Source organism: Dromiciops gliroides, chromosome 3, assembly GCF_019393635.1.
Source record: "Dromiciops gliroides isolate mDroGli1 chromosome 3, mDroGli1.pri, whole genome shotgun sequence".
Lineage (NCBI taxonomy): Eukaryota > Metazoa > Chordata > Mammalia > Microbiotheria > Microbiotheriidae > Dromiciops > Dromiciops gliroides.
This window is the reverse complement of record NC_057863.1, coordinates 544,665,031-544,679,872: the sequence shown is the minus strand read 5'-3', so window position 1 is coordinate 544,679,872 and position 14,842 is coordinate 544,665,031. Positions and strand designations below refer to the sequence as shown.

Genomic DNA, 14,842 nt, shown 5'->3' with positions numbered 1-14,842 from the left:
GAAATGTACTGTATACAAAATAACAGCAATAGTGGGGGATGATCTGCTGGGAAGCATGTGGTTATTTTCAGCAAGGCAATGATCCAATATAACCCTGAAGGACTTATGAAGATTGGAGCCCATCTGCAGAGGAAGAACTGATAGTATCTGAAAACAGATGGAAACACATTTTTTTTCTTTTCTTCTTTGACAATTCCTTAATCTGAAGTTTGGGGTTTTTTTACTGTTTTCTCTCACAACTAGCTAATATGGGAATGTTTTCCATGACTACTCATGTATAACTTATTTTGAATTGCTTGAGTTCTTGTGGGTGGGGGGTGGGAATGGAGGGAGGAAGAGAAGTTGGAACACAAAGTTTTTAAAAATTGATGTTAAAATTTGTTTTTACACATATTTTGGAAAATAAAATTCTATACAAATGTAAAATAAATAAATATAAAGGTATGATTTATAGATAATAAGAATTCTTTTCATTTAACATTGTAGAGGAACCATCTTGGAGTCAAGACAACCTGAGTTCAGTCCTGCCTTTGACACAAGTTGTGTGACTATGGGCAAATCACTTGACCTCTTAGTGCCTAGGCAATTTTAAAACTATAAATTCCATGTGAGCTGACTTCTGCATTTGATAGAAGGACTTTCCATAGCTAAAGTTCTCTATACCAATGAAATCACAGATATTCCTCTTTGGTGGATTATGAAATGACATGGACAAGAGAAGCCCAAGATGAGATGGTATGGAAAGGTTGCAATATGCCCTGTTAGAAGGAGCATCTATGCAGAAAAGATGATGGAGCCATCAAAGTATTGAAGCCTTCCTTAAACTCATAATACACAACCAGTTACTCTCCCAACCTCAGACAACCTAGTCTTTTGTGGAAATGGGTGAAACCCATTCCTTGTCTTTTCAACGTTCATGCCCTTAAAGGGGGATAAGATGCAGAAAGATCCTAAGTTGAAAGGCACCCTAGACATCACTTCATTTGTCAAACCTGTCATTTTACGTAACAGAAAATTTAGGGTTTGAGCAAGGAAAGGACTGACCAATGTGAGAGCACTTTAGTAGTAGATGTGAGATTTGAACTTAGGCTTCCTGACTCTAAATCCAGTCACTGTTCTGTCTGTTGCACCAAAGAGGACTAACAATGTCAGGCAATCCGTGTTATGTTCCAAATAAGGGGCATACTCAGGAGGAATATAGGAGCTCAGAGGATGGATGAGAAATCACTAGGCCATAGTAGTTAGAGAAAAGTTCTTAGAGAGGGCAATGGGTCTGGGAGCTGAAAATCCAGTTGGGAAAAAAGACATAAGTATATGTCATTATTTTCCCCAAAACAGGGCTTTTGTAAAAGAATCCATCAACTTTGATACTGCTAAAGATCACATCAGTGTGAGTCCTCCCTATACCAATGAAGATTGTTCCAACCCCTTGTGCCTTATTAGTTACATCAATTGCTATGGCTAGAAAAATTAGGTTGGCACTCAGACAATAGACACAGTCTGTTGCAAGATCCATATTTGAAGTTTTTCCAGCTTAAGGCCTGCCAAAGCTTGTGTTCCACTGGCATAGGCTTCAAGAGATAAATAACTGGTTAAGATGGTGTCTGAGCATGAGATTTAGATTTTTCAACCATAATTTAAGATACAGAAACAGTGGCCTCCTGGCCAGGAGTTGAATACACTTTACAAAGACTGGTTACAGTGTATTTGACTGGAATTTTGTAAATCTAATCCAAAGAGCTCTTACTTGACAAAGGGGAGGGAGAAAAGACCTATACCAAGCAGCCTGTGGACCACACAACAGCTACAACATAGGAAGAAGAATAGCAGTTGAAATGGGCTAAAATACAAGAAAGGGACTAGCGAGGCACAGCAAGGCAAATTAACAATCCCACTGCAAAGAGACAAATTCGAGACTTGGTGGGATGAGAATGTTACTCTGGAAAGTTACAACTTAATTAAAACAGCTTAGGGGAAAAAAGGAAGTGAGAAGAGAAGAGCATTGTAATATCAAAAATATATACTTGTGAAAAATCCATAGCACAGAAGTGGGAAAAGAACAATGGAAGCAGGAGAGAGAAGTCAGGAGTCAAGCACGCTTATTATAGATACCTGGAGAGAAGGAAGAAATAGGTGCATTCAAAAGAAAAAAAATCACAAACTTGGGCAAATAGTGATAGGGAACTTGAATTATCCAGAAATCTGATGGAGCTCTTAGCAAGAAGCAGAAAAGCTCATACTTTCTCGTCTTGCCTTAATTCCAATTTCATTCTTCAAATGGTGGAGGAACCAACAACAAAGAATATCAATTCTGGATATAGTCCCTACAACAAGGAGGAGCTTGTTGCTAAGATGAAATGATGACCACCTTGGGGGAAAGTGACTACTTACTCTTGGAATTTGTGATAGAGAGGAAAGTTGCATATATATTGACATGATCCCTAAATTTTGATAGACCAGGTTTCAAAAAGTTCAGAGGAAGAATAGGTAGTATCCCATGAATTAAAATTCTACAGTGGAGATCTACTCGGGGTAGGTGGTATACCCCAGCATAAAACTGACGAGTATTTCTGATAAAGGCCTCATTTCTCAAATATATAGAGAACTGAGTCAAATCTAAAAAAATACAAGTCATTCCCCAATTGAGAAATGGTCAAAGGATGTGAACAGACAGTTTTCATATAAGGAAATCAAAGTTGTCCATAGTCACATGAAAAGATGCACTAAATCACTATTGATCAGAGAAATGCGAATTAAAACTCTGAGGTATCACCTCACACCTATCAGAGTGGCTAATATGACAAAAAGGAAAATGTTAGATGTTGGAGAGGAGTGGGAAAACTGGGATGCTAATCCACTGTTGGTGGAGTTGTGAACTCATCCAACCATTCTGGGAGGCAATTTGGAACTATGCCCAAAGGGCTATAAAATAGTGCATACCCTTTGATCCAGCAAAGGTTTATATCCCAAAAAAGAGAAAAGGACTTATTTGTACAAAAATATTTAAAGCAGTTCTTTTTGTGGGTTGGCTAAGAATTAGAAATTAAAGCCATGCCCATCAATTGGAGAATGGCTAAACAAGCTGTGGTATGTGATTGTAATGGAATATTATACTATAAGAAATGACAAGCAGGATGATTTCAGAAAAACGTGGAAAGACTTATATGAACTGATGTATAGTGAAGCAAAGAAGAACATTGTGCACAGTAACAGCAATATTGTTTGATGAACTGAATGACTTAGCTATTCTTAGCAATACAGTGATCCAAGACAATTCCAAAAGACTAATGATGGAGCATACTATCAGCCTCCAGAAAACTAATATCGAGTGAACACAGACTGAAGCATGCTGGTCTTCACTTTCATTTTTTTTCTTTTATTTGTTTTCTTACACAAAATGACTAATATGGAAATGTTTTACATAATTGTACATGTATAACTTATATCCGATTGCTTACCACCTCAGGGAGGCTGGGAAGGGAGGAAAGGAAAGAGGATAGAATCTGAAACCCAAAACTTTATTTGTTTTTTGGGGCAATGGGGGTTAAGTGACTTGCCCAGGGTCACACAGCTAGTAAGTGTCAAGTGTCTGAGTCCAGATTTGAACTCAGTTATTCCTGAATCCAGGGCCGATGCTTTATCCACTGTGCCACCTAGCTACACCCTGAAACCCAAAACTTTAAATAAAAATGTTAATTTTTTTTTTAATTAGAAGAGACAAGGGGCGGCTAGGTGGCGCAGTGGATAAAGCACCGGCCCTGGAGTCAGGAGTACCTGAGTTCAAATTCGGTCTCAGACACTTAACACTTACTAGCTGTGTGACCCTGGGCAAGTCACTTAACCCCAATTGCCTCACTAAAAAAAAAAAAGAAGAAGAAGAGACAGATCATGTACCTCTCACAGCTATGGGTAAAATATGGGTTTTTTTGTTTTTTGGGGTTTTTTTGCGGGGCAATGGGGGTTAAGTGACTTGCCCAGGGTCACACAGCTAGTGAGTGTCAAATGTCTGAGGCCAGATTTGAACTCAGGTACTCCTGAATCCAAGGCCAGTGCTTTATCCACTGCACCACCTAGCTGCCCCTAAGATATGTATTCTTAAATAAACAAGAGATAGAGTCAATTACAAAAGAAAAGTTAGATAACTTTGATTACTTGAAACTGAAAAGTTAATGCATTTGGGATAACAAGTGAAATGGTCAAATAGGAAAACTGTCACATTTTTCTGATAAAGGATTGGTATCACAGAGAGAGAGAGAGAGAGAGAGAGAGAGAGAGAGAGAGAGAGAGAGAAATAGTCATTCCTGAATAGATAAATGGTCAAAGGCTATGAATAAACATCTCAAAAGAACTGCAAAGTATTAACAGCCACATGAAAAATGTTTCAAATAATTACTAATAAGAGAAATGCAAATCAAAATAACTGAGTTTTCAACTCACACCACACAAATTGGCAAAAATGACCAAAAAATGGCAACAGTTTTGGAGGAGTTATAGGAAGATATGCATACCAATATGTTGTTGGTAGAGCTGTGAAATAGTACAAACTATTAGTATTATTATGGAATTATTAAATTGCTAAAATTCCCATACCCTTTGAACTAGCAGCTCCATTACTGGGTTTTTACTCCAAAGATACCATTGATAAGAGAAAAGTCTCTCTATCCTCCAAAATATTTATAGCAACACCTTTTCTGATAGCCAAAAATTGGAAACGAAGTAGATGCCCATCAATTGGGAAATGACTAAATAAATTGTATTATATGGATATAATGCAATATTACTGTGCTCTAAGAAATTATGTGTGTGATGAATACAGAAAAGCATGGAAAAATCTCCATGAACTGATGCAGAATGAAGTAACCAAAACCAAGAAAACAATATGCACGTTAACTACAATAACATAAATGAAAAGAATGATGTACCCCAAAATTAAGAGCAAATGTAGGGGCAGCTAGGTGGTGCAGTGGATAAAGCACAGGCCCTGGATTCAGGAGTACCTGAGTTCAAATCTGGCCTCAGACACTTGACACTTACTAGCTGTGTGACCCTGGGCAAGTCACTTAACCCCCAATGCCCCGCAAAAAAAAAAAAAAGAGCAAATGTAACAAAATTTTCAAGATCATATGGAATAACTCTCAGGGAGGGGACAGGATGCATACATGGGATACTATGTTGATGTAAGAAACGAAAACCAATAAAAAAATTTTAGAAAAAGATGAAAAATATCAGCAACAAAACTAAATCTGTGTTCAAAAAAATCAGCTTCACAGTTATAAGACAGGAAAGGCATGGCTAAATATTTCATCTGAAAAAACCTATCCTATGGGGTTTTAGTGGATTGCAAGCTTACTTTGAATCAACAATGTAATTGATTGATTACAATGAAGCAAAAATGAATGCAATCTTAAGTAACTGGGCTGGGAAGACAGCCACTCTGAATTCTGCCCCAGTCAGATCTTGCATGAATTCTGTATTGAGTGTCACATAGTTTAGGAAGAACCAGTGATAAACTAAAAACGGTAAGAAGAGGGCTCACCAGGATAGAGAAAAGCCCCATGTGGCCTTGAGATTATGCCACAGACAATCATTTTAAGGTACTGGAGATTTTTATCTTAGAAAATAAGAGACTTATAGGGTAAGGACCCAGTAACTACAAAAGAGGGATTACACTTGTTCTGCTTGCCCCCACCACTTCTCCCTCTAGTTCCCAACCCAAGTCCCATGGACTCCTCCAGCAAATGCCTGCCATTTGCCCGGACTCAGCCTCACTGAGCACACATTGTCTTCCATATCATTCTACTCAAACCTATAAGGTCCTCTAGACTGTAATCTCCATGAGGGCAGGACCAAGTACTACTAACCTGCATATCTTCTCCAAAATATATAGCACACTGCATGATGTCAGGATAGAAGGAACTTCTGAGCACAGCAACCTGTACCTGAAGCATAAACCCCTTCTATAGCATCCTTGGCAAGTGGCCATCCAACCTATACTTGAAGCCCTCCAAGTGATGAGCAACTCACTACCTACCAAAGCAGGAGGGAGGGAGAAACTAGGGAGTAGGGGGATAGGGGATTATTTGTACACAGACCTCATCCCCAGTATATAGTAAGTGCTTTGAGAACAGAGGTTTGTTTTTCATCCTTGTATCCCTAGCACTAAGTACAGAACACTGAACATAGCAGGTACTTAATAAATGTTTGTTACATTGAACTAACTGAACAAAAAAGTGAATGCCCTGATCTCCCAGACAAGAAATGGATTCTTTCCTCATTGAACACCCATAGCCCTGGTCCCCAAACACTCAGATAATGACAGGCCCCAATTCTATTGCTCTTAAGTTGACAAAACATATTTCCCATCACAGCCCTGTGAAGGAAATAATGCAAGTATTGTTATCTCCAATTAACAAATGAAAAAAAAAAAAAGCTGTTTCAGAGAGGGGAAGTGACACACAGAGCCACACAGCTACTAAATTTCAGATAGGAACTTGAACCCATGTCTCCTGATTATAAACCCACTGCTCTTTCCATGAACCAACGTGGCCCCTGCCTCATCTTCCTTCCTGTGTCCCACCCAATTCAGATAGACTTCCCTCCCCCACCCCCAAGTTCCTTGTGGCCGCAGGCGCTGGGCAGTGTCGCAGAGGGCCTGCTCTGAAAGTCCCTGACCATCCCCACTTCTGCCTCCTCACTGCTTGTCATCAGATGATTGTGGCCGTCACCTGGCTCTTGGAGGATAAGGTTGCCAGTGTCTATAAATATAGGCTCCAACCCACCCACAGGCCCCCAGAGACGAGCAGATGGCAAAGAGCACAGAGCAGGGCACTGCTGCTGTTGCCCCAGGACACAGTCCCCATCCACCCAGACGGCTCACAGGTAAGACCCACCTAGGGATTGTTAATCTCTCTCTCCTGTCACCCTCTGGCACTCTGGCACTCTGGCAGAGGCTTGGGCAAAGGCCCATAGTTTAGAGGCTCCTAGAAGTGGGAGGACCCTTTAAAGATCCTGTCTGATCCCTTCCTGCCCAAGGTTCTGTATGAAGGGAGAGTGGCAGAAAGTGATCCCAAACCCAAATGCCTAGGACACTGGGGCTCTTTCTCCTACATGTCTCTCTATCCTGATTTCCTATGTTGTTATTGGTAGGGGGGAGGTGCTTGAGTTCACAGGCCTCTGAGCCCAGAGGTCGAGGGAGTGATTATCCCAGAGCCATGGAGCCCTAAGTGGAGGGGACCTGCCCCATGCACTCTGAGAGGTCCCAGATCTAGCCTTAGGCCTGGACTCCTGGTGCCACCCTGGCTGGCTCACGGGATTACACAATGCTACAGTTAGAGAACCTCTAGTCCAATCCCACCCGAAAGGTTCAGAGAAGGGAAGTGATCCATCCAAGATCACAGTTCATGGCAGAGCCACCTATTAACTTCTGGACCAATTCACTCTTCTGTGTCCAAGTCCAAGATTCTTCCTAGTTCACTGAGCTGTTCTCAAGGGATGGTCTCCCTGTGCCAACTCCTAAGGATGACTGCTCTGTGATCCCAGAGCACATGGGCGGGGGGTGGGTTAGTTACAGAAGGAGGATAAGGAGAAACAGGCGCCTGATACCATTTGTCCCTGAGTGCCCCCAAATGCTGCTAACAGAGCCATGTGAGGCTAAAAGAGGACACCCTTCCCTTCTGCCCCCATAGTCCCTGGCCAGGCTGGGCTGCAAGTAAAATTAACCAAGTCCCCTGGGGCTTAGGGTTTAAAAAATTATAATAGTGGTAGTAGTCACAGTAGGCATTTCTACAGAGCTTTAAGATGAAGTTTTTTTCTTATAATTCTTGTTCAGTTGTGTCCGTCCGACTCTCTGTGACCCTATTTGGGATTTTCTTAACAAAGATACTGGAGGCCTCAGACACTTAACACTAGCTGTGTGACCCTGGGCAAGTCATTTAACCCCAATTGCCTCACTTAAAAAAAAACAAACTAAGATACTGGAGTGGTTTGCCATGTCCTTCTCCGGCTCATTTTACAGATGAGGAAACTGAGGCAAACATGGTTAAATGACTTGTCCAGAGTCACATAGCTAGTGAGTGTCTGAGGCCAGGATTCGCTCAGGAAGGTGAGTCTTCCCAACTTGAGGCCTGGCACTCTACCCACCGTGCCGCCACCTAGCTGCCTCCTTATTTTTCTATGGCTTTTTGAACTCTGTAAATGCACTCTCCAGAGGAGAGCATTTCGAGAAGAGCAGTGCAAGACCCCTCAGGGTCACTGAGCTGGGTTTTGCCCCCATTTGATGGAAGTGGAAATGAGGGATGAGAGAAGAGCTTTGTATAAGGTCACCACCAGCAGCCAGGTTTCCTGCAGAGGTCCCGGCTCTCCACACCCACAGACCAGCTTAGGCCTCCTCACTTCGCCATGGTGGTGAGCAGAGACAGGTGATTAGGCCCCATCAGTCAACAGTATAGAAAGGAAGGGAAGATATAGTTTGTGCCTTTGAAAAGATGGTGTGAGTGAGGAAGTACACAGAGTGATCAAGTATCAAACTAAAGTGAAGAGCAGGGTTGGAGAAGTCTGGGAACTGGCACCGCTTCTGCCACGGCAGCACTGTGTGACAAAGGCCACGGCAAGTCCATTTCCTTCTCTAGGCCTCAGTTTCCTCTTCTGTAAAATGAGGAGGTTGGACTGGCACCGCAGGCACCCTTGTAGCTCATACATTCTAAGCCTGAGGATCAGGAGGTGTCCTGTTATGAGGAGACTAAGCCTATGCTCAAGAAGCCAGGCAGAGGGGGCAGCTAGGTGGCGCAGTGGATAAAGCACCGGCCCTGGATTCAGGAGGACCTGAGTTCAAATCCAGCCTCAGACACTTGACACTTACTAGCTGTGTGACCCTGGGCAAGTCACTTAACCCCCACTGCCCTGCAAAAAAAAAAAAAAAAAAGAAGCCAGGCAGAGAGCTAAGGTCTTCTGAGATTTCAGGCCCCTTCTGAGCCAACCAACCAGGAAAAGGTCCTCTCCTCCCCATGAAGATGAAAAGATGGTCATCATATTGAGGGTGTTGCTGATCCTGCCTGTTCTGAGACTGAGCCTCCCAGGCTGAAGAAGGATCTCAGAGAGAACCTTCTGACAGGTGCCAAGACTCAAGGCTGGGCCTCGGGCTTCCTGACCTGTGGTAGCTTCCCAGGGCCCTGGGCTCCTCTTGGAGCCAGCCTAGAGCTTTTGAGGGCTTTCAGCTGTCCCTTTCACTAAAGTTCCCTGATCTAGGCTGCTGATGTTGCCCACTCCCCACTCTCGCCCTTCATTCATCACCATTACCACAGCGCTGGTGCTGAACCCAGCACCCATTTTCCTCCTTCCCTTCTCCCCACTGCTTCCTCTTGTTCCAGACTTCAGGAGTGTGTTTTCTAGGGTTAATTCACAAGGGAGATGAAAATACACCCATTCAGAGATAACACAACAACTGAATGAAGGTCATTATGCGTACAAATATAAGAAAACTCTCATCCTTTACTAGGGGGCCCTAAATTTCTGAACTCATCTACCAAGCTTCAGCCCTCTAGGTTATTCTGATTCCCACTCAGGATGAGTTGCTCCACCCTAGGCTGAGATAAGAATCTAAATTTAGGATTCAACTATCTGGACATTGAAAAGACCAACCTTAGGGCAGCTAGGTGGTATAGTGGATAAAGCACCAAGCCTGGATTCAGGAGGACCTGAGTTCAAATCTGGCCTCAGACACTTCACACTTACTAGCTGTGTGACCCTGGGCAAGTCACTTAACCCCAATTGCCTCACCAAAACAAAAACAAAAACAAAATCCTCAAAGACTTTGGGGCAGCTAAGTGGTGCAGTGGATAGACCACTGGCCCTGGATTCAGGAGTACCTGAGTTCAAATCTGGCCTCAGACACTTCACACTTACTAGCTGTGTGACCCTGGGCAAGTCACTTAACCCTCATTGCCCTGCCGAAAAAAAAGAAAAAGAAAAGACCAACTTCGTTGGTACTTTTTTCCAATCCTAGCCATACTTTGGCCAATCAGCAAGTCTCTCAATGGTTTGCTAGGCTTGTGGTGCTCTGCACATAACAGTAAGCAATCCCTGAATTAATGAGTTATCTTATTCTACTTTCCTCTACTGATGAACAAGCAGAAATAAAAACAGGAAAATTAAAATAGTTCCCATCATCTCACAGTCAGAGCTATCCAAAAGTGGAATGTGCTGATGTAACTAACCCCTCCTAACAGAACAGCAAGGGCCAGGAGTCTGGCATAAACAAAAGTGAACTCACTGGAAGTGTGGAACTGGAGGTTGGATGGCTCCTAGGCAGTGAATCTGATGAAGACATTCCTGCATTGTGGAGCTGGACTCTGCACTTTCTGGGGCCTGCTCCAGCTTCATGGATTACAGTTAGAATAATTCAGCCAGACACTCAGGTCACACCTAACACTGACCACAGACTTTCCTACTTAAGGGCAGGTCTGTCCTGCCTCAGCCAGAAAGAAAAGGGCAGAACCTAGAATGTGACCTGTCCTGGGCCATGCTAGAGAAGCCTCCCATACTTGTTGATACTTCACTTCACCTTCATCTCCAAATAAATCTCTCCCCAACCCACCCAGAAAGGTATGCAAGGGAGAGCCATCCCTTCTAACAAAGAATAAAAAAGCCAAAAGAAAAAGCAGTTAAGCAAAACCAGCCAACACATCAATCAAATCTAGCTCAAACATAGAACTGGAAGGGTTCTTACAGACCATCCAGTACAACCTCTTCACTTTATAGAAGACATGAAGACCCAGAGAGATCAAGTGGCTTCACCTCAGTCATATTGCCAATCAGTCCAAGGGTGGGGTCCAAGTCCCTTCGACTTTGGTTGACAGGCCAAGATTGTGGCAAGGCACCTAGAAGGTCTATACTGCCCAGCTTCCCAGGCTTACCTGGCTCTCTGTTCCTTTTACCTTTCACTCTTAGATATTGGAGATTTGGAAGGGTTTTTAGAAATGAGAAACTAGAGGACCCCAGAACTCCACAGTTGTTAAGCAAATAATAACTTGCCCATTTATGTATGATAAGTAGGTGTAGTCTGGCCTTCTGGGATAAAAATTGGGAGGCACTGGGAATATTCACCATAAGCTAAAGTAAGGACACCTTGTAGAGACCCAAGCTCAATGACTAGAAAGCTGAGTGCAAAGATTTAACTTGAGAGCATTAGGTAGCCCAGAGGACCCTGCTCTATCTTTTCATGATCTTGGCACCTGAGGCAAATAACATCCTATTAAGGACAGAAAGGCCTTCTAACCAAGGCTCTGAAAAAGAATAGATAAACGTTGGTGAAGGGTAAAAAGCTGGTTTGTTTGTTCGTTTGTTTGTTTGTTTTAACCTGATGGCTATTGTTGGTTCTATGACTGAGGCAAGGATTGCCAATCTTCTAAAAGAGCTATTTTTTGTTTGTTTGTTTGTGGGTTTTTTTTGCAGAGCAATGGGGGTTAAGTGACTTGCCCAGGGTCACACAGCTAGTGTCAAGTGTCTGAGGTTGAATTTGAACTCAGGTCTTCCTGAATCCAGGGCCAGTGCTTTATCCACTGCGCCACCTAGCTGCCCCCTAAAAGAACTTTTTTTTTTAAGTGAGGCAATTGGGGTTAAGTGACTTGCCCAGGGTCACACAGCTAGTAAGTGTTAAGAAGTGTCTGAGGCCGGATTTGAACTCAGGTACTCCTGACTCCAGGGCCGGTGCTCTATCCACTGCGCCACCTAGCTGCCCCTAAAAGAGCTATTTTAAAGGCCTTTGGCTCTAAACCAAAAGAACATAGCCGAACACACTCTCCTCATAAGAAGGAGATAACACTCTAGCCAAAGGCTACAGCTGAAACCAAGAAGCAGGACACAGGGAGATGCTTCATAGTCATGTTCCCCATGGGGCCACGCCTGGTAGCAGCCAACAGAAGCTAAGTGTCCATCTGAGTAGCGTCTATTTCCAGATGACTACATAAAGTAGAGACCAGGGGGCACAAGCCCAGCAAGACCCATGTGGTGACATCATTAAAACAAAACAGTCTTGTTGTATCAAAGGCCTGAGTGACCTCTCTCCACGCATGTGCTCTGGCTATACAAGTCTACATATAGAGATAGACATAAACTTAAATATATCTATATCTGCATACAGAATGTATATATATATAAAATATGTATATTAGTATATGTATGTATATGAATATGTACATATATATCCCTCCACACATGTAGCCTCCACTCATGTTCCTTTTATCTATGCCTCCCCACACAATTCCTTGTGTGTGCCCACACTCCCACTGGTGTGGATATCTATGGGAAAATGTATCCCAATCTATTAAGGGAATTTTTCATGGCTGTTTTTATCACTATGTTTTATTAAATCTCTTTCCTTTGAACTGTGTCCTCTGGCTGACTACTGAAGGTAACAAGTAAGTGGGGTCTCATGAACTCTGATTTTAGTAGGGAAGGGACCCACCCTACAAGTTGGATGATCCACAGGTGCTACAGCAAATGGGGATTAACCTGAGTTTTCCATCTTAGATGCCCTTAACATTACAGGGTTTCATTAGAGGAAAATTAGTATTTTTTTCTTCTATTTTTAGGCTCTAATTATGTAGCCCATTTTCCAATGTCTTCCTTTACTAGTCAGAGCAGATTAGCTTCAAGGTAACTTCTGCATGGTTGAATAATTGGATACTGAGATTTCTTGTATTAATCCATGTGTCCAGTATGGGAGTCGACATGCTAAGCATATTGATGTTAAACACTGTTCACAGTAACACTCCTAGAGCCACACTCATGTAGGATGCCTAGCTAGAGGAGTTTCTCCTGACTTAAGTAATAAAGATACTGAAAGCATTCAGGGCAATGCTATAAGATGTTTTGGGGAGATGGTGAGACAAGAATAATCCCGTCTGTTTTCTATAAATTTCCTGAAGAAATAGATTATTCTTAAATCCCTGGTGAGATTATACTTTTGGAATATACTTGGAATCTGATCACTAGGCATATAGTTAAAACTCTCACAAAGAAAGATTGCTAGCATTGACCCTAGAGGAAAAGACACCATAAAGCCAAGAACTGCTAAAGATGCTGCTGGGGCTCCTTAGTTCCCAGGGCATGGACCTGGCTATTCCAAGCTAAGAAACTTCTCAAGGGGGAAACCATGCATCCCCTAAAGAAGAACCACTTGAAATTTGAATAGGCTGTACAATTGGAATCTTAAAGCATTGGCAGTCGACTGACATAGAAAAAATATTTGTAGAGAGTCTTTGAAGGCCTGATCTTTTACATCAGCCAATCAATCAACAGGCACTTATTAAATACCCACTACATGCTGGATACTGTGTGAAGCCCTGGAGATCCAAAGAAAAAGAGGAAATTGCCCTTGCCTTCAAAGATCTTAATTTCTACCAGTAGCGGGAGGCTTTGGGAGAAAGTCTCATGTAGGAGGTGTCACTTAAACAGGGGACTGCAGAAAACTAGGAAACCTAAGTAGAGGTGTGGAAGGAATAGGTTACAAGAATGCAAAGCCAGTGCAAATGTATGGAGATGGGGAAGAAGTGAAATGTATGAGGAACGTGTAGTTTTCATCTATGATTTCTTGAAATATATCTCTGGTAGACCGGGCTTGATAAAGCCCATTGGGATTCAAATGGGGCTACTTGGCTATGCCCCAGATCACTCAGGCTTTCACTGATTGACCAATAATAGGTCCCAACCCAACCTTCACTCAGGTCATTGTTTGGGTTTTGATGGCTCAGAGTGTAAATAGCAATTGTTTCTGTTCTGGCCAGAAACTCTGAAGGTCTTCCCCTTCCAGTGATTAATTCTTTTATGAAGGCAAACTAGGCCATCTTATGCCTCAGTTCTTACCTAGTCTTAATCATTGAATGGGTGTTGCCTCAGATAAACTGAGACCTGGGAAAGATCTTTTTTTGTTGTTGTTTGTTTGTTTGTTTTTTAATTTTTCCAGGGCAATGAGGGTTAAGTGACTTGTCCAGGGTCACACAGCTAGTTAAGTGTCAAGTGTCTGAGGCTGGATTTGAACTCGGGTACTCCTGAATCCAAGGCCAGTGCTTTATCCACTGTGCCACCTAGCTGCCCCCAACCTGGGAAAGATCTTAGCTTAAAAAGGCCAAGGTCTTCCATTGCATCCTGTGCCATTACTAGTCATCTTGACTTTTGTCTTGCCACTGGACTCCAATAATTCCAGAGGAGAGGGTGAGACTGATGACTTTGCACAGCCCTGCCTCCCATAAATCCAATTCACTTGCAATTCAAGATATCCCCCTCCTGATGTCATGGTCCTCTTCAAGAAAGAACAACAACAACAATGAGGAGCAGCAAAAAAGCTATTATCCCTATACCAGTAAGTGAATTTACGAGAATCATGTCTTTAAAAAGCCTGAGAAAGTAGGTTGGAACCAAGTTAAGAAAGGCTTTAAATGATGATCAGAGGAGTTTAAATTTGTCCCTAAAAGTCATAGGTAACCATTGTAGTTTATTGAGAAGGGTAGTGAAATGGTCATACCTGTTCTTCAGCAATGTCATTTTGACAGCTATGTGAAAGATGGACTGGAGGCAGGAGAGACTTGAGGCATTGTAGTAGTCCCTACAAGGGGGTATAGGGGCCTGAGCCAGAGGAATGGCCCTATGAAAAGAGAAAAAAGGGATATGTGAGAGATTCTGGAGGTATAGTCAGCAAGGCTTGGCAACTGGTTGAATACATGGGGTGAGAAAGAGTAAGGAATCAAGGGAGATGTGGAAGTTGCATCTAGGTGACTGAAAGGTTGGTGATTCCCTTAATAGAAATAAGGAAGTTTGAAAAAGAAAGATATGGAAATGGAATTTTGGA

The 14,842-nt window shown here is 42.6% G+C and overlaps 1 protein-coding gene across 3 annotated transcripts in view; it reads left to right on the top strand.

Moving 5' to 3' along the window:
- Positions 1–6,747: 6,747 nt before the first annotated feature.
- Positions 6,748–14,842, top strand: part of UCP3 (uncoupling protein 3) — a 44,726-nt gene continuing 36,631 nt past the window's right edge. For 2 of the 3 annotated variants that reach the window (XM_043999271.1, XM_043999273.1), the window contains exon 1: positions 6,790–6,879. The gene's annotated coding sequence lies outside the window, so the exon portion shown is untranslated. Of the gene's footprint in view, positions 6,880–14,842 lie in introns of all 3 variants that reach the window. The other variant, XM_043999272.1, reaches the window with a different exon arrangement.